The sequence below is a fragment of the Numenius arquata genome, chromosome 1 (genome assembly GCF_964106895.1).
Source record: "Numenius arquata chromosome 1, bNumArq3.hap1.1, whole genome shotgun sequence".
NCBI lineage: Eukaryota > Metazoa > Chordata > Aves > Charadriiformes > Scolopacidae > Numenius > Numenius arquata.
In genome coordinates this window covers 73,168,765-73,187,472 of record NC_133576.1, presented here as the reverse complement: position 1 = coordinate 73,187,472, position 18,708 = coordinate 73,168,765, and positions in this window count along the sequence as shown.

Genomic DNA, 18,708 nt, shown 5'->3' with positions numbered 1-18,708 from the left:
TCTCTGCTAAAGAAAAGCAGAGGTTCCTGAGATGAACTGAACCAAGGAAATGTCATTATTACAAGGGAATTAATGAGACATACAGGATAAACCGCAGACATAAAGACACAGGACTAACAGACTGGATAGAGAATTGTCTGTCACAGATGTAACCTGACAAGCAATTTAAGAAAATTATGAAAAGTTGAGACCAAATCTCACCAACTTCAGTGCCCTTTTGCTTTAAAAAAAATTATCCACAATTAATATATTTTCAAGCCCCATCACACATTTTCCAGGCTTTATTTTGTCACAGGCAGGCATAATGTGATGCAACTTGACAATGTGCACAATGCCTGAAAAAACACAGCATGTCGATGGCGAGGCTTCCCATCAAAGACTAGAGATAAATATCTGCAAGGGGTTGTTTCTGCGCGTGTGCTTGTTCAATTTAGGAATATGCTGCAAGGGGTATACACATTATGACACAGTCCTGCCTTAAAGTATGTAAAATAAATTAGAGGCAAAGAAAGAGGCTGAAGATACGTGCCGACTGCATCAGGAGGCATGCCCCTAAAATGGCAAATGGCATGTACCACAGATGGAGGGATACGTATCTGAGAAATACACAGCCAGGAACTGAAGCTGACGCTTTGGCCACCTTTGCATTGCCAAATACTACAGCATTTATTGCTTCTGTGGGCTGCCTGAAACATCGTTGAATGCATAATTTCCATTTCTTGAAAGCCTGTTCTTGCTTGAGCCAGATCTTGGTAGAGCATCAGTATAGCAGGACAAGACATCATCCTTAAAAGTGCACTGATTTCCTCAGACAAGAACTGCAGCAACCTGAGGCAAATAGAGAAAAACCCAGTAGTACTGAAAATCAGGCACTGACTGGGCCTCCAACCTCCTGTAGGAAACCTGACAGTTTAGTGCTGCAATCACAGGAAGAGCTGGATTAGGTTCAAGCAACTGGAGATAAAGTGGTACTTGAAAAAAATTTCCTTGCATGCTCTCATTGCCAATTCTCCATAATGCTCATCCCAAAATGGTAATCCTGGAGCTGTGCAGATTGTAAGAAACACTCCCTGTCTGTGCACGGTGGCAAGTGTGTGCTAGAGCCCCGACTTTACCCCCAGATCTGACACAGGGTAATTGATTTGGCCATAGATAGACTGGAATAGAAAGGAGATTCCCAAAGGGGTGCACCGTACAATGAACCTGCTGGCTCTGGGCTCCATAGAGCACCCGTCTCCATTGCTCTCCCAGTTATTGTAATTACACACATCCACACTTCCCTTAATAATCATCACAACTAAGATGACATAATACAGCCATTTGTATTTTTTAAAGGAACTGAGATTTCTTTCCTCCAAAAGGAGATTTTCCCTTTTCACTTGTACTGCTTCAACTAAGGTCTTCAAACATGGTTTGGCTGACTTGCTCCCCTCTTCTGGTTCTAGATAGAAGAAAATAGTTGAATTAGCCAGCTGGCCAGCTCTGCTTTCCAACTCTCAGCTACTCCTGCATTTAAAAAAGATAATGACAAACACAAATATTTGAAATCTTTTCACGAAGCTGACCAAGCAGAAGAGGGTGGCACAGCAAGGGCTGGAAGTCCCTGCCTGCAAAGGGCAAGGGAGCTCACAGGAGCAGAGCACAGCCCACAGCCAGCTCTTGTCATAATTGGGATTACGGGATGTGAGAAGAAAGGTACCTTCTCAGCAGGATTTACAGCAAGATCTCAAGGGCAGAACGGTTGTTATATCGGCCACTCCCCTGCTCTGATAGCTGCCTGCTTGTACGAGTTATGCTAAATGCATACACATTCTCTGTGGTACAGAAAATTTAATCTGTTGTTACTGCTCATGTGCTCTTATGGCACATTTGGAGGCAATTCTGCTTAAAACTGCTTACATAAAGCCAGCTACATTTGATGGATGTTATGTAAAAATACCCTCTGTAACTCTTTCAAAATAAGACTGCGTTTTTATTGCCCATGCTTGGTTGCTTATAACAATCCTTATAATTTAATGGAATTAAAAAAGTTTATGCCTTGCAATTTCAACTCTCAGACACTTTGAAGTGAATTAAAGCTATAAGTATATCCAGTATGATCTTGTCAGGGGGAGAGGATGGGAAGAAGAGGAAACAGATGTACCACGGCTATACATTGCCCTATGTTTCCTAATGATACACAGTTGTATCAGAAAAGTACTCAGAAATGGTAAATGCTTATGCCACAGCTGAAAGTACACATACATTATAACGAGCCACTAGGGAGTGCTGGAGGAAAACTCAATACCCAAGAATGTAATACGATTTTCCCTGTCACAACAGTACTGTATTTTGCCCTTTGGTTTTTGTTTTTATTTCTCTCTTTTTTTTTTTTTTCTTTTCATAAAGCCTGGATTAATTAGTTAGACAATAATTACTTGAGCAATTTCCTGCACAGCAATAAATGGGTAATGTATTATTCTCTAAGAATGATGCTGTTGTAACACATCTGTCATCTACAATGATGGCAACTGCAAAAAAACATTGCAGAGTTTATTGTTATTACACCACAGTTTATAATAGATGGTTGGTCCAGTTTTATACATTTGAAAGCTTATCAGGTAGAGGACATCTGTATAGTAAAAGAGATTTATTTACTTAAGTGCTAATTGTTTTGATGCAAATACCAGAAAGAGAACAACCATGTGGCATTATCTTATGGTTCATTTGTTTCAGTGGTTATGCATCAGGGAAAACAATCCCTAATGCCATACATCTTCATATGCATATCTTTCATCACTGAAGCCGCCACTGGCTTTCAGTCTTGGAACACAATGTATGCTTTAACTGGTTACTCAGATGAAACAAGCAGTATTTCAAGATTTTATTGCCTCTCATCCTTTAAGCTTTATAGAGCATTGATAGTTTTTCAGGACAAACAAAGAGGAAGCAGTTTTTGGCAAGCTGGGAGCAATTAATAAAACTGAGCACATTGGTTCCTAGGTTGAACATCCACTACCATCAGCTGTGGGGGAGCAGTGCTTCTGTTCCCTCACATACTCACATCCAAAGCTCACACCAACCCCAGTTTGCCCTCTGAGTCCACCCATAGTGTCTAGTATGTCACTCAACCGTATGGGGACCGTATGCTGCCCCGAATGTACAACCCCAACTCTCTGCTCCCCTCTAAGCTGCTTTGTTGTAGGCATTTGTAGGAACCAGAAGCACTCTCAGCATAAAACATCTTTTTGCTTTAAAGGTCCTAATGCATTGCTTCAGATATCAAGTGGGGAAAGCAGCTGACATACAGTTTTTCCAGAGAGGAGAAGGTTTTAGAAACCTTCAGAGCCATTTATCTAAGTGATTCAAATCAACTTTAAATATCACTACCCAAATACAAGAACACTCATCTGGAGTTAATAGCACATTGTAAGAACAAGCCTATTGAAATCCATGGAGTTTGACCTGTTTTAAACTGATGTAAATGTCATTTCATCTCATTTAGAAATAACATTTCTCAAAGAAATGTATTTATTGACATGGCATTAGTTAAGTTCATGTGGGAAGTCCTGTGCTCTTGCTGTCACCCAAACTCAGAGTTTTGCAATGGCATTCAGTTAGACCACAAATTTACAATTGGTACCAACTAGCTAACAATCCAAAGAACAGCATGGCAGAGAACTTAGGTGATTTAATTATAACCCCCAAACTAAGTTACAACACAGTGCAATGACTCTGCTTCATTGGCGGCAATCAACACACAGGTTTTTTATTCCTCATGCCTACAGTATATGCCTGAAAGAACCCACAGACTAAAAAATATCATTTAAATAGATGCTTAAAATATTGTTTAATAGTTTTACATGGAGAAGTCTTGCCTTGCAGGAGCCTAACAAAAGATAATAAGTGACTGGCAGCATATTGTCACTGACCTCCAAATACACAATAAGGTCTTGATTTTGTTTAGTGCATGTGGTTTCTGTTTTTAGAGTTTTTATGCATGATGTTTCTGGACTAGATGTGTGTGGGCAAAGGAGTGTATACTGCATTTCTCTGCGTCTTGCTGCCAGGAGATTGTTCCAGGTTTGTGAACAGCTGCTAAGGGCGCTCCAGCTCCTTCATGTGTGGAAACATTTTTCCAGACAGTTACTGTTGGCACTCAGGACTAAGTCCTCTCTTTATATGTATTAAAACACTTGAGCAGAGCAGCTTGAGTTCTGCCTAGCCTTTCCCCTTCTTTTCTTTCTTTCTTTCTCTCTTCCTCCTCTTTACTAAGCCTAGGAACCAAACTCTTATGATGGTGGCTGTGCTGGGGAAGCCAACATTTAGACTCACCTGAATAGAACAGAAGAAGGAAAAAGAAAACACAAGGACAAGTCAGCCTGTGAACGTGAAGTTTCCTCAGGCAAAACCTGTAGCATACAGCCTTTGTCTCTGTGAGTGGCAGGTGGAGTAGCCACTGTGCAGCTCACAGCAATTTCTTGTACATGGCTGAGGACACTGAGCTTCTGTATCCCAGATGCTGACTTGGATCATGCCATCTCTGAAAACTGGTTCACCTTAATTCCACTTTTTGTCAGCCACTGCTGCTGGTAGGCTTGTGGTTAGGTGTTCTTCTCAGCCTGGTTCTCCACCAGCCAGTCCTGCAGCCTGTGTCTTGTGCTAGCTGTGCCCCCAAATTGTAATCCCCATTCACTACTGTTTGCTGTCTGCAGTTTTCATGTTACCAGCCAAACTAAGACCCTAATCACTAGATCCAATGGAGAAGACATCAGATGAGTAGACATGTCTGCTTCAGGGTGAATTGAGTTGTTCTCCAGGCTCCGCTAGCTGGATTTACCAGATCTCCATTGTCTGTAAGGATAGATCTAAAACAGTGTGCCTGCAGGTGCCCTGCACAGAGTTTTTACAGACTGTTAATCTCAAACCAAACATCACCAAAGTGGTCTCTGTAAAATCGTACTACCTACAGTCATGCTTTGAGCTGGGACAGCACAGTCCTATACCTGTGGTGTGCCGTGCCCTGGTGGCTGTCCCAGCAGTGGCACTACTCAGAGATGTGACACAGTCCTTTGGAAATTAAACTAACACAGAAGTTATGTCACTTAACAGCTGTGTTCAACTTTTACCACAGCTTTAGACTTCATACCATTATACCTTGAGATAAACTAGTCACTTGTGAGGTGCAAGGTAATTTACCTGACTTCGCTAACTCTGCCGATACTCATAATGCAATCAGCTATGCACACAGCTGGGGTCAGGATGAGATATGTGACTGTATGCTCTGGAAGTAAATTTTTAGCATGTACATTCTCATATAGCTTCCTTTTCACTTGCTGTGCATGACATGAGTATTAGCTAGGAAACAAGATCACTCATATCTAGTGCATAGTGCAAAAATAGAACATAGATGCTCTTTTATACAATGCAGAGCAATAGCAGGATTTTAAATATAAACATAATGGCACTTAGTGAAATAAACCTTCACATCTTAGATTAGCTTTCATGTGTTTCAGGGTGACAAACTGCAGCCATCAACACCTGCCTTTATAACGTTTTAAAAAAATACTAAAAGCGAATTTTTATAAATAGTGAATAACGAACTAAATGAACAGAAGATCAGCCCATGACAAGGAGTTTCCTTTTCTGTACAGTATTTTCATGTTTTCATGCAATCAAGATCACAAACAAGAGTCACCCATGAAACATATTAGAAACATGAACAACTTTGGTGATGGTGTCCTTTGAAGTATCAGTGCAAGTGCTGTCAAGCATATTTTAATTGCAAATTGCAAATCTGTAAAGCTAAGAAAAAAAATATCTGTAAGGTGACAATGAAATAGTACTATACACTGTAACAGTCACAGGATTTATTTCCTCTCTGTCTAATAGCACTCATAAAAACATTGTCTATAATCACCCTGCTTTGGGGACCTGTGTTTGGTGGGATAAGCTCATAATGCATTTGTCCAGACATGTGATGTTGATACTCTAAGGCTTAATTTATGTATGACTTTTTGATCCAGATCCTATACAAATGTGTGAACTACAAGAAGGCATATATACAGGATATATTTCTGTCATGCTAGAAAGATGCTAAGTTTAGGAGTGTGCTTTGTATTTCTGACTGTTCATTCTAAATGCAAATGGATTTTAGTCTAGTAAAAGACTGGTGTCTCCACCAGAAGAGCATTTTGGCATTAGGATCCAAATGCAATATTCCTGTATTTCACTTTTCACAAAATTATCAAATCTTTTGGATGTAGTTTTCCATGGGAAAAATCACTATCAGCATTTTAAGGCTGATAGGGATTATATAGTATGCAGGCAGTTATTGAGACTTGACCAAGAAATGATACAAGCTCACCTAGCAGATAACGATTATATCCAACGCCCCATAGCTCTGAGTCATCTCAAGAGATTAAAAAGCCCTGGGTTCATCTCCTGTGTACCTGTACACTCCTGTGTACCTGTACTCCTGTGTACCTGTACAAAGAACAGTCTCCTGGACAGCCAATCCAGCCCCTGAGGATGTGGGATCTTTCATACATGCACCGTCAGCCCTGCCATGTGTATACAGGCAGCAGTTTCTGACTAAAGGACCTTGTCAGTGGCCCATGAAGTGAGAACATGTCTCTGTAGTAGTAAGAAGAGTTAGCGGGATGCAACAGGACAACAAAAATCAATTAAGATCAATACTGAATACAGTGTCCCATGCAAGAACAAAAATGGATGAGACAGCAATCCAAATGACCAGATTTGATGGGAGGACTACCTTGGGCCAACACCCTGTTTTCCCGGGATGTCTAATTCTCCATTAGATTTCATCCTCGTTCTTGGTCTGTGTGTGCATAACACCAAATAACAAGGTGTCTGTCTTCATTGGAGTGCCTGGGTACTATGGAAAGACAGCCAAGTCTAAATCCAAAAAATCAGAAAACTTCTTGCTATTGAAAGAAGAGCTCTGGTCTTCATTTGTGATAGTATTCAAATAGTACAGAGGGTATTTTTGAGGTGTGGGATCTAAATATTATCTAACAGTGGATCCCTCTGGTTCAATGATCCTTCAGGCTTTAGTGTATGAATAGCCACCCTTACATAGTCCCTACTTAATTGCTTTGATTCTTTCATTTTCTCTGAAGTTTCCAAAAACAAATGCAAAGCTTCTCAATGCTCTCCCAGGTTAATTTACTTGTCCAAGAAATTCATAATCCTAACTCGTAGAAATACAGTCTCTGCCATGAAATTCTTTCCAAAGGATTCAGCTTGTTTTCTGCCTGTTCCTCATTCAAGCATACAGTGACAGTTTCTTGTGCTTTGTTGGTATATGAATTCTTAGAAATGTTTTTGGTATGTGAAAAAAATATTGGAAAATAAACTTGATCATACATTTAGTTTCATAAGAGAAACCATATCACCATTTCAATACAAATAAGCTATTTTTTACGTACCAGTGAGAAAACATAACCAATATCAACACAGTCCACCGAACAGAAACAATGTTATTTTGTTCAAGTTATTATCATTACCTGAGGTGTAATAAAACTCCTGAGTGATTAAACAGACTTCTTATTGTTCCCATCCTAAGTAACACTCTATTTTCAGCTCTACAGGCTCTTTCAGAAGCAGTCCAGCGTGTCCTCAACCAGCTCTGTCTTCCTTGCCTGAGCTTCAGATAACGTCATGCTCAGAGGCAGAGCAGGGCACAGGATCAAAGATGAGATGTTCCTTCAGAGCCTGCATTCTCCATGATCAACTCTCTGTCATAGGTAAAGGTGATTAAAGTTTGCCTGGTTCCTGGAAACGATGCCAACAGCAACACTGTAGTCCCTCAGAGTTCCCGAAGGGCTGGGTGGGGATGAGGTGCTCCCACCCCTAGAGGAGCAAGGAAACAACAGCTGGCCCTTCTGCGGGGAGGACCTGGTAGAGAGAGGTCCAGCCATCCTTGCACCATGGGGTACGAAAGCTTTCACATGGCCAGGAGGAGCAAAGCAAGCACAGGACAGCAGGAGGATTGACCCCATCCCCGCCGAGGGTGATGCAGAGCAAAGGGGGCCGCTTCCTTCTTTAAGGAGCTACCCAAGAGAGTCAGAGGCACCCACTGCACTGGCCCAGAGCCAATAACATTGTAGGAGGGCAGAGGCATGAAATATCTGAAATTACCTTTCAAAAAGGTTTTTCCAAAAGAATTTACCAGTTCCTGTTCACTTTGCTCCATTGAGCAGTCTAGAGGAAGTCTGGGAAAGCTGCAGGGTTTTCGTTTTTCTCAAGTAAACTTCCTCCAGTCTCTGTGTGCACAGGATCAGAGACTGATGGCACAGACTGGGAGTAGAAAGGGGGAGCTGCTGAATCTGTGAAATATTCTTCATGCTGAGATGATTACAAGAGCTATACTAATGGTTTTCAGAGGAGGCAGGATGGTGGCTTTTATCCTGGGGAATATAAAACAGCATAATTTCATCTGAGTTGTTTCTCTGCTGCAGATAGGCAATTAAACATCTTCATCTTGTGCGGCTTGCACTAAGAAGCTGTAAGTGGAAACTAGTGTAGATCTAAAATAAGGCCTGTGAAATTCAGCCAATGTGCCAGTCATTGCATTGTTCTTCTTAATTCGTTAGAGAGTTGGATGTCTTTTGATCTGATACTTTAACATACTGAGGCTGTACGGTTTTTGTGGTTACAGGAAAAGACATAAAATCACAGAGCATGAAAAATTCGATTCAGAAGGAGGTTGAGTTTCAGCGTCCTACCTGCATGTCTGTATCTGGACATTTTTGCACTTAAGGGAAGGCTTTTATCTCATTTGTCCTCAACTATCCAAGTTACATGCTCAGGTCTATTTAGCATTCCAGCTGCCTTCATAGTAGTTGGGAAAGACAATACCTCCAGGTTCAACTGCTTGTCTTAGGATGGGATGAATTACTCTGCAAAGTAGCCTGTCTCTAGATGACTACCTTATGAAAGTGGCCTGTTTTTCAGGTGCGTGGGATGAATCCCACCTAAAATGTCATCATCTAAGCCTGTTGTTGCCAACAAGACACCTTCTGTGGATGTCAGTGGGGGCTGCTCCACCACCCAAATATCTGAAAAAATCCTTTTTGTATCTGGCTTAAAAGTATCAACATTGAGCAAAATTATTCTTACAAAGTTAAGAGTTGATACTAAAGCCATGTCCTGGCAGGAAATGGCCATAATGGCAAGCAAAAGAATTGGAAATAAGATGAATCAGATATCAAGTGAAAAAATCCTTCCTTAGGGTCACCTCTGTGTCTTGTGCTAAAATGGAAGCCTGTTCCTGGGGATGCTCCACAAACTAGTAAAATTTTGCTCCTGAAAGGGCTATTTATTGACTGAAGAAGATAAAATCTATTTTGAGTCTGGTTTTTCCTTCCCAAACATCCACTGCCCCAACTGCAGGCATCCTCTGCGGTTGCGCAGTCTCTGGGCTGAGTTGTGGTGACGTTCCCGTAAATCATTTCAACACCCAGAGAAGACAGCTCTGCTCTCTCCAAATGCAGCACAGAGGTGTCTCCAAGAACAGGGGAAGAGAGAAACAATTGCATGCAAAAACCAAAATAGCACTTGGACAACACAGCTGGAGACTGCATTCACCTCTCCCACAGGCAGCACATGTGCATCCCACTTTCTGAGGTCCTGTAGGACAGCAGTTGTCTAAGGATGTGAGAGGACACAGCAACTGTGACATGTGCCAAGGACAGAAGGGCTGTGCATGCTGCCTTTCAGCAAACACCTCCCATTTTTGCATTCTCCCTCACTCCCTCACCCACCTGCCTCAGCCCCCTGCCATAGGCAATGTTCACACCTGGGATAAAGCCCTTCTTGCTTTCAGGATCCTCTTTCCAGCCCAATAACCTGATGGTGATCACACAGGAACAATTCCAACCTAGGTGATTCTGTGATTCTGTGATTCTGTGATTATTCTGCCTCCAGTCTGTGCATTAGGTCCTATATCTGAGCTTGAGTCTGAGCCAGGACACCAGCATGCGGTGGCTCCCTCCACCCTGGCTGGCAATGGTAGAGTGACAGGACTTCCCTGACGAGCTGATCCATCATGCTGTCAGAGCAGGACAGTTTCTTACAACAGTACCCCGAGTGTTGTTTTACTCTCTCTTCTTTTATTTCTGTCTCTTTGCCATCCTTCTTATTTCTCCCCAGTTTGACTAGGAGTTTAATTTATGCAGCTGTGCTTTTAAGTTACATAAATACATAAATGTATATATCATTTGTATAGGATTTAAAGCCACTGTATGAAATATATATGTACACATTATTTAACAGGGTATGATGTCACTTTTTTTTTTCCCTTGCAAGCACAAATACAGATAATCAGGTCTTTAATCTTCCCTTCATGTTACAGATGCGTTCACTGGGTGCTTTACCCCAGCTATAAGAACATTATAAGATATCCCTGACCATATACTACGCAGTCCCCAGTTTTACAAGAGATGTCAGGGGCTTTTTAAGGTGATCAGATATTACACATCTGAAAAATATAAACATTTGACTATCCTTGGCTTTTAAAATCCATTAGGAGGTCATATTTTTGAAGGTTTTATGAATTTTAAGATAGGTGAGTAAACTGACAGATAAACTCTCTAGGGGCCTGCAGAATGCATTTTAATTAGTCATGAAATGTCATGCTTCTACAGACAAATTATTTTATATTTGGAAAGACACGCAATGCTTCTAGTAACTAAAATAACTTCAATCTCTGCATACTCATTTGAGTCCTCATGCTTGCCTGTACCTCTGTACTATCCCTGGTCTACAGACACTTTTAATTTCCTGAACATAAACGCAGTAAGAATGATAGTAATTCAGCAGCTGTTGTTGCTGAAGAAGGAAGAAATTCTATGCAAGAAGTGAGAGTAATATTGCTGTTACAAACACACACAAACTAAAAGTAATACAAAAAATTAACTAAAGAAGAGAAAGGCGGAACTCCTTCACCAACTTTAGAAAACCATAGCAAAACTAGATTTGTTTTTCAAAAATGCCTGCCTTTTTTGTTGTTTCATAATGAAACATACAGTAGATGTCTCAATAATCAAATAATAAAGAACAATGAAGATTTCTTTAGAATGGACTGCATCTTATGGTAAAGGGTGCAATGGAGTATCTAAGAAGCTCCATTGTCATCTGGAGTATTTGATCAATTTTTTCTTGATTAGGTAAAAATTATTTAGAAGACTATTTTGGTTGCAGATGTAGAATTTATCTTATTTAGGAATCTTATTCATTTTCTTCAATAAGATTCTTTATCGTCTGTTCTATGCAGACTTCTGTATCATATGTAATCCTATATATATAATTGTATCTTACAATGAGATGTGCAGTTTTACTAGTATCCTCATATCGCATCTAGCTTTTTCGGCCGTGGGAAAAGGAAGAGGGAACATGGTGAGTGGGTAAATTTCATATTTTTATTAATATTAAAAAATATGTATTACCTATCAGTTGGGCCATTTGTATTATATACTTCATATGTACTGTACCTAACCAAAAAAATTTCCTCATTTCACTATGTTACTGTTGTCATCAGATACAAATGAATAACATTTTCAATCAACAATCTATAATTTTCAAATTTTTGGAAAACTAAGTTTATCTTATCTTTGTCTCTGAAATTCCCTTTACTGTGAGCGGAAGCCTTGTGCTCCTCTTCAGGCAGAACACAGCCAGAATTCAAGACTCTCTATAACTGGAGGGAAAGGGAGTTAGAATTAATTTTATTAGAATGAGATTCTCTGAAGGAACGTGTTTTAGCCTGAGATGTCTGCTACCAAAAGTCAGAGCTAAGTACTCCTTGTACATGATTAAATTAATCATTATAATTATCTTCCATTATCTTCCAGTTATGTTTTTCCTTTCTTTTTTTTTTTTTTTTGAACAGCATTTCCTGTTTTTCTTGGCTAATAAAAAGATCGTAGTTGAAGTTTATAAGCTGCTGTACTTACTCTGTGTGAAGATGAAATGTGATAAACAAGGCCAAAACAGTTTGCTTAGATCCAAAAAGAGGTTTACTAATATGGAGACATTGAGAGGAGTTAGCTTAATTTTATGGACAGATCATAATAAGAAGAGTTGGATAAAAATAAAAGCCAAAAGAGCCAAAGAGCCAAAAAAGTGCAAGCCAGAATGTTCCTCTCGTTCTTTGAATTGCCTCAATTTCTCTCTGCATGTCTCAATTGTCTCAATTTCTTATCAACTCTACACAGTTTACAAGTACAAATCTGCTTTCTACCTACCGACCCTACAAACTCAGCATGGGATTAGAAAGTCAAGCTGTGGTATTTTCGGCCTATATATTGTCAGGATTAAAATTATTTAAATTAAATTGATATGGCATTCTTGCAGAGATCAGCACCTCCAAAAATCCAACATGATTTTTTGGCTCTGTGGTGGAGCTGGCTTGGGAATACGAAAAGGAGTAAAATGCCATTGTTGATGCTGCATTTTAAGCTGTTTGTAAAGTACTCAGAATTTCTACTTACCCTTTCTCATGCAATTTTAAAAAAACTATTTTTGTTAATAGGTACATTATACCATCTAGCACTGCTGATCTAAACAGACTTCCACTATAGTGAAAACAGTCAAATAGCATAATACCCATCCAAATCTTCTCTTTCCACTGCACAGGCTGCAGCTTGGAAGGCCGAGTAAACCTGGAAGGGAGTAAACCTGATGGTTCCTTGGGTCTGCCCTCTTGTGCTGCTCCCCGAGCGATACCAGCCCCTACGTCAGCCCCTTGTTCAGCACAAGCCCCTCCAGGACTGCGTGACCCTTTGCTGTGCCGTGAAGAGGAGCTGTGTGCCTTCCTCTGCCATCACCATCATGCCCTGGATGGAAAGGAAATATCTTTTCTTCTTTGGAGAAAGCACCAGATGACAAGGACGCATGTTCTTTGAGTACTTTTCAGGCACAGTTTTAACACAGCTGATTTGAGAGATGAAGGCTGAGGAAGGACGTGGAGGGGTGGGATTTTTCCTGAAGTAATCATCATTAACAGATCACTGTTTTCCATTAAGCACATAGAAGGGAAGCCACATCTATTTAAAGACAGCATGAAAAATAGTTTGACTTAGGTTTCACTGTTCCCTGTCATGATTTGTAACCAAGTTATATATTTTGCATTATGTTTTGCTTTCTCTTACTATTTCAAAATTCCACAAACATACACAGACTGTTGGGACTTCTAATCTCTATGTGTAGGCACTTTTTTTTAACTATTAATGAGTTATGATTTCTGTGTGGATGCCATTTTCATATGACTAAGAAAACTATGCAAGTTTTATGAAATGGATAATGTATGATGAGGCTAGCCAGTTGTTATTTCAACAGAAACAGTATTAAACTGCATTTACTTCCTTGAAAAGCCTTCTTTATTATTATTTCTCTCAGACTAGGTTGCAAAAAAAAGACATTTGAAGATCTTTCATGAGTAGACGTAGCCTTTTGTGCAATTAGAATAGAGTTAGATTACTCTGTTTGGTTTTGTTCGGATCAAAATTTGCATTTTTGCCTAGCAAAGACAGAGCTAGTTGATGTGATTGTTTAGAATCGCCTTGCATAACTGATCCACCACTCTGACAACAGTTTGTCTTTTGTGGTTATGCTTCTTCTGCCACTAAAACACCTCTATCCTTTTATTGCTAAAAGTCCTGTACAGAGATACCTAACCTAAAGCAATTAGCTTTAAACATGTTCTTAAAAATCTTACCTTCCAATTCATGCCATGAACATTTATGCAAGTCATAAGCTTTGAATGGGTTTGACATAGCCAGTTCCCAGAGCTATAAAATATGCAAGAAAGATGTTCTGTATTCAGAAACCACTGTTCCAGCCTTTAAACCAAAATAACGTCGGCTTTCATGTTGGCACCCACCCAAGCTTCCCAGATGCTGCTATATTACTTGTAATTAGGACTACATATTTTTTCAGTGATTTTGTTATAGTACTGTAATTTATTACAGAGTAACATAAACATGAAGGTAAATTTATTCCTAAATAACACTTCATTTACGTTTGTAAATGGAGTTTGCATCCACATTTACAATTGTGATCTAAAAGACTTCAAGAAAGCCGGAGGTTTGTTTTTCTCTTCACAAAAGAGTGTAACAAACAATGAATTCCACTCAAAAACAGTGGCACATAAGCTGCACGTATGCCACACAGTTGTCTAATCATTATTGACCATACTGTTTATCGATACCGTTAAGTTACTCAATGTAATCACTGAATATGCATACTAGCTGTTTCCCCTCTCTCAAGAATAAGCAAGATATTACCAGTGCATAAGATTAGGACAAGTGGTAACAAAGCTCCCCTTTCTCACTTGGTTATGACCCCCTGGACACACACTCCCTGGTGGAGTGCCCAGAGTCCAGCTTTTGGGCACATCAGCCACACAGCAGTAAAGGATGCACTGTGCCAGCAGAAGTGATCATAGCTTCCTAAGTGGTGAGCCCCGACCCTGCCCACCACATCACCACACTCAGTGCCAGACTCCCCATCCCTTCCATGACTATTTCCCATCACAGCTGACCCAGTGGTCAGTTTGAAAACACCAAGAGTAGCTGAACCACAGCTCCCCCGAAAACTGGGGGAAGAGCTGAGGAAAGGAACTGTGTTTCTGGACAAACTACAAAAACTTCATTTTTCTACCTCACAGTATCAATGATAAAATTCAGAGAAGTCATAATGGTATCTCTGTACATGGCTTACAGCCTAGTGTCATGCTGGGTGCATTCTGCAAACCACCCTCTCTGTTCCACTAGCGGAGACAGAAAAGGGAAAAGAGATTGAACCAATATCACTGGAGAAACCCAGAAGGAGAGACCCTCTCTTCTTGAATACCAAGAGCTGTGTGAAGAGTTTACAGATTTTTCAAGGCAGAAAATCTTTGCTCTTTTGAAGAAAATGTTGATGAATTGCCACGCAGTTCCGATGCCTTCATTATAGCTTTCTGGACACAATCATAATTCAACTGAATGCAACTCCAGGTATTACAAGGAAATGTGGGGAAAAACATGTGTCCACAGGGGGAAGCACAAAATCCAATATTTTTAATTCAGAGCTTCACAAAACCACCATTTTCAGGATTTATCACTGTGGCTTAGTTTTCCTGTGTGTGTCTTACTGCTATGTGAATGGAAAAGAGTGACGGTTACCTTAAGGGAAGATTAGAGAATGAGTTGTGAATTGTCAACAGGAGGAAACAGGTTTACCTGGGAATATATAATGAATACAAACTACAGAGATGGGGACCTTCTTACAGATGTCTATGTAATGGGGGTAAATATGTCTGAGTATACAATAAGTGAAGAGATGATAATTAAATCCGTAGGTGATGGAATTTCCATGCTTCAAAACTCAGTGTAGGACAATAAATAAAAGCTGAAGATCCTGAACCACAATGCAGAACACATTCCGGAAACCCCTGCCTGCAAGCATCCATCCACCTGCTACTTCTGCTTGTGCTGAGGTTGGGCACTTCAGATGAATGCTTAGTCTGGCAGTGGGTTTACAAAATGGCAGGACCACTATCCAAAACATCAAATGTTTTCTTCAGACTTGAAAGGGTGATATTCTGAATTTCAGCTCCTGTCTGGCAGAAAATGTGAGTCTTACATGCCCCTGCCTGAGACACTTTACTCTTCAATCAGGCTGCCATATTCCAAAGCAGGTCATCCTGAAAGTTGTCTCTCTTGATGTAAGGGTACTGCAGTAATTTATCATCAAGGAAATCTCTAGGAGGAAAAGACCCATCATTTCATTTTTTCTCCACAACCTTCCTAAATTCCATTAGTCCTCTCATTTGCTCCAGTCTTCCCCTTCTCCTTTTCCCATCCATCTGTTCTTCTCCCAAACAGCTTCCTTTGGATGTAAGCACAATATGTTCATAGATGTCATCATTGAATCAATATCAAGCTTCCTGCAGAAAACCTCAGCCACAGTAGAGAAGTGTAGGGTTAATTACATTCCTGGGAAAAATCCTTTTAAGTCAAAATAAGTTACACTGAGACTGAATTTATCCAACAATAATGAGAACTGAAAATGTATGTTAATAAGCCAGAAAAGCATTGAATCACAGAATCACATGATGGTAAGGTTTATAAGGGACCTTCAAAGATCATCTAGTTCAACCCCCCCATAAGCCCACGAGGCGCTTATGTACCCTAATATTCAGGGGGTCAGACAAACACGAAACACTGTAACTGTCATTTTTTTGCACAAAAGCTACCTTTTGGGGGAAAGAGGAGAGAGAGGCATTCACATTTCTGTCTTAGTCTATCATCTACCCTCTTATGAATCATACTTTCAAAGCATTGCTACTTCTGCCCTTCTACCTCTGTGTTCCCCTGGCTCTCTCATCTGAAGTGTCTGATTTTAAAAGTGAAAAAATAATCTCTCCATACAGAAACCGCAGCATGAACTTTTTAGATGGATTTGCCCTGAAGAATTTATGACTTAGAACTCTTCCTGTCATTGAAAACAGGTCTACCTGATCTACTGCTCTGGAGAGCCTCTTCATAACATTTCAGGGTCCTTCTTTCTTCTCTCTCTTTTTACCTTAGTTGAACAAACATCTTCCAGATAACTCTGTATTCTTAAGAGATGTCTTTTACTTGTCTTTTTTTTTTTTTTTCTTTTGGCTTGGCTTCTTCCACACATGTATGTTTTTACTCACAGATGGCTTTGGGTGCCACCACAAACAGTGAAATAATAATGATCTCTTGCCTTTCTCTCCAGCTGTTTAGTCTAACATATTTTCTTCTCCTGTTACACCATTAAGTCTTAGCAAAGTAGGGAAATAATTGTGCTTTTCTTGTTATACATTTGCTGTTAGAAAATCTACATTTCTGAGTGACCAACAGATGTGTTTTCCAATAGAAAATCTGAACAAAAAAAGGAAAGAAGGACCTCTTCAGAATCACTTGTATTCAAGGCCATGAGACAACTATAGATGGATGCTTGTTTCAAAAGACTTCCAAGTGTTTGAGTTCTGGCATCCCTTAATTCTTACCAAATTATACTGATGGCTAAGTTTTCCCTCTGACGACTATAAACACTTTAAAATTGCACATGTGAACTGAACTACCTGCCTAGAATCAGTACACACAGATAAATACTTCCAAGGGATATTCATCTCACACTAAGATGAGTGTCTAAACTGAAAAGGTTCAGTCGCCCTCTTGAGATGCTCTAACTTTCAATACTAAATGAAACTTATAAAAGCTTGAAAGAGTTGAAAGAATATGATGTTTAAATAGCCAATAAAGAAGCTTTGTCTCACACTGAGCATTAAGGAATGGCTTTCTTCCATTCAGGAACACAGAAAAATTTCCAAATAATGGACACCCTTCAAAATGGAAAATACTGTTTTCCGGAAATCCCATTTTTTAATGCCACTTCCAGATGAAAAACTTGCAGAACTGTTTTCCAGTATCGCATTTATCAGGGACTTTGGTGGGAAGGCTGGATAAGGACTCCCATTAGTGTACTACTGCTGTTTATTCTTACCATAAGAAACTGCCCTCTCAGTCTCTGTGCATAGAAAAATCTGTCCATGGGTGGACAGAAGGAGTAAGAACCAAGATGGTGGTACTCATGTCAAAATCACCACACAATTGAGCCATGGCCAGAGTCTTCCTTAAAACTTCACTGCCCGGTGATTAATAAACCGTGAGATAAAACCTAACACTGGACTCAGTGCGGGGGAGCAAAAGATTAATTGGGTTGACTCGCCTAACCCAATGTAATAGCCTTTTCCTCCTCTGTTAATTCTCAGTACAAGAGACTTGATGACACTACAAGCTGCAGGGATGGACACTACTTGTATATGATTTTATGGCTCTACAGCAAAATGCCAAGTGTCTTAGTTTTTTTCCATAAAGTGGGTTTGGTGCCAGTAATGTCAGGTGTACATATATGTTAAGTACATATAAATGTATTCACTTTCCTAAAACAGTTGTGTTACCTTTGTTTTTGCAGATAAAACTTTGCAGTGGTGCCATTTTAGATACAGGGATTTTTTCAACCATAGCTTGCTTATTTGCTGTGCTACTAGTCCGTGAACTACCACTCATCTAATTTACCTGTAGTGTCATATAACTTGTTCCCACCTGCTGTTTTCTTCTTCATCAGCTGCAGTTAATGTTTTCTTTTTGCCAGAGCATGTATACCTGTGAAAGCTGATATTTCAAACCTGAGGAGGAGGGTGACCTAATGTTAGGTGTTGGGGTTTTGTGTTTTTTTCTGGAATATAATGAACTTTTCAGAAATTAGGAGAGATCCTTCTTGGTAATTATCAATTGTTCATTTCTCTCAACAAAATGAGAACGAATGCTATTAGGTTTCTTAAAAACATGCTGTTAATACCTATAAACAAGCACAAAAGGCCAAGCTGTACCCACTGTAATGTTCTGATTTTTTCTGGTGGCTTGTAAAACACGGCAGCGCTAAAAGGTGTACACTGTATTCTGAAATCTTATATCTCTGCACTGTTTTCACAATCCTGTTTTCTGTAAACATTTAAAAGAATTATAAAAATGTATATTTGTTATGCAAAAAAACCGCCTTGCATTTCACTGCATTACTGTCATGGTGATAAAGGAATTATAATTCTACCCTGCTGTATACTGTAAATTAGTCAAGATGCTTGATTGTGGACCTACGTTATGAGGATTATGTGGACCTACATTATGA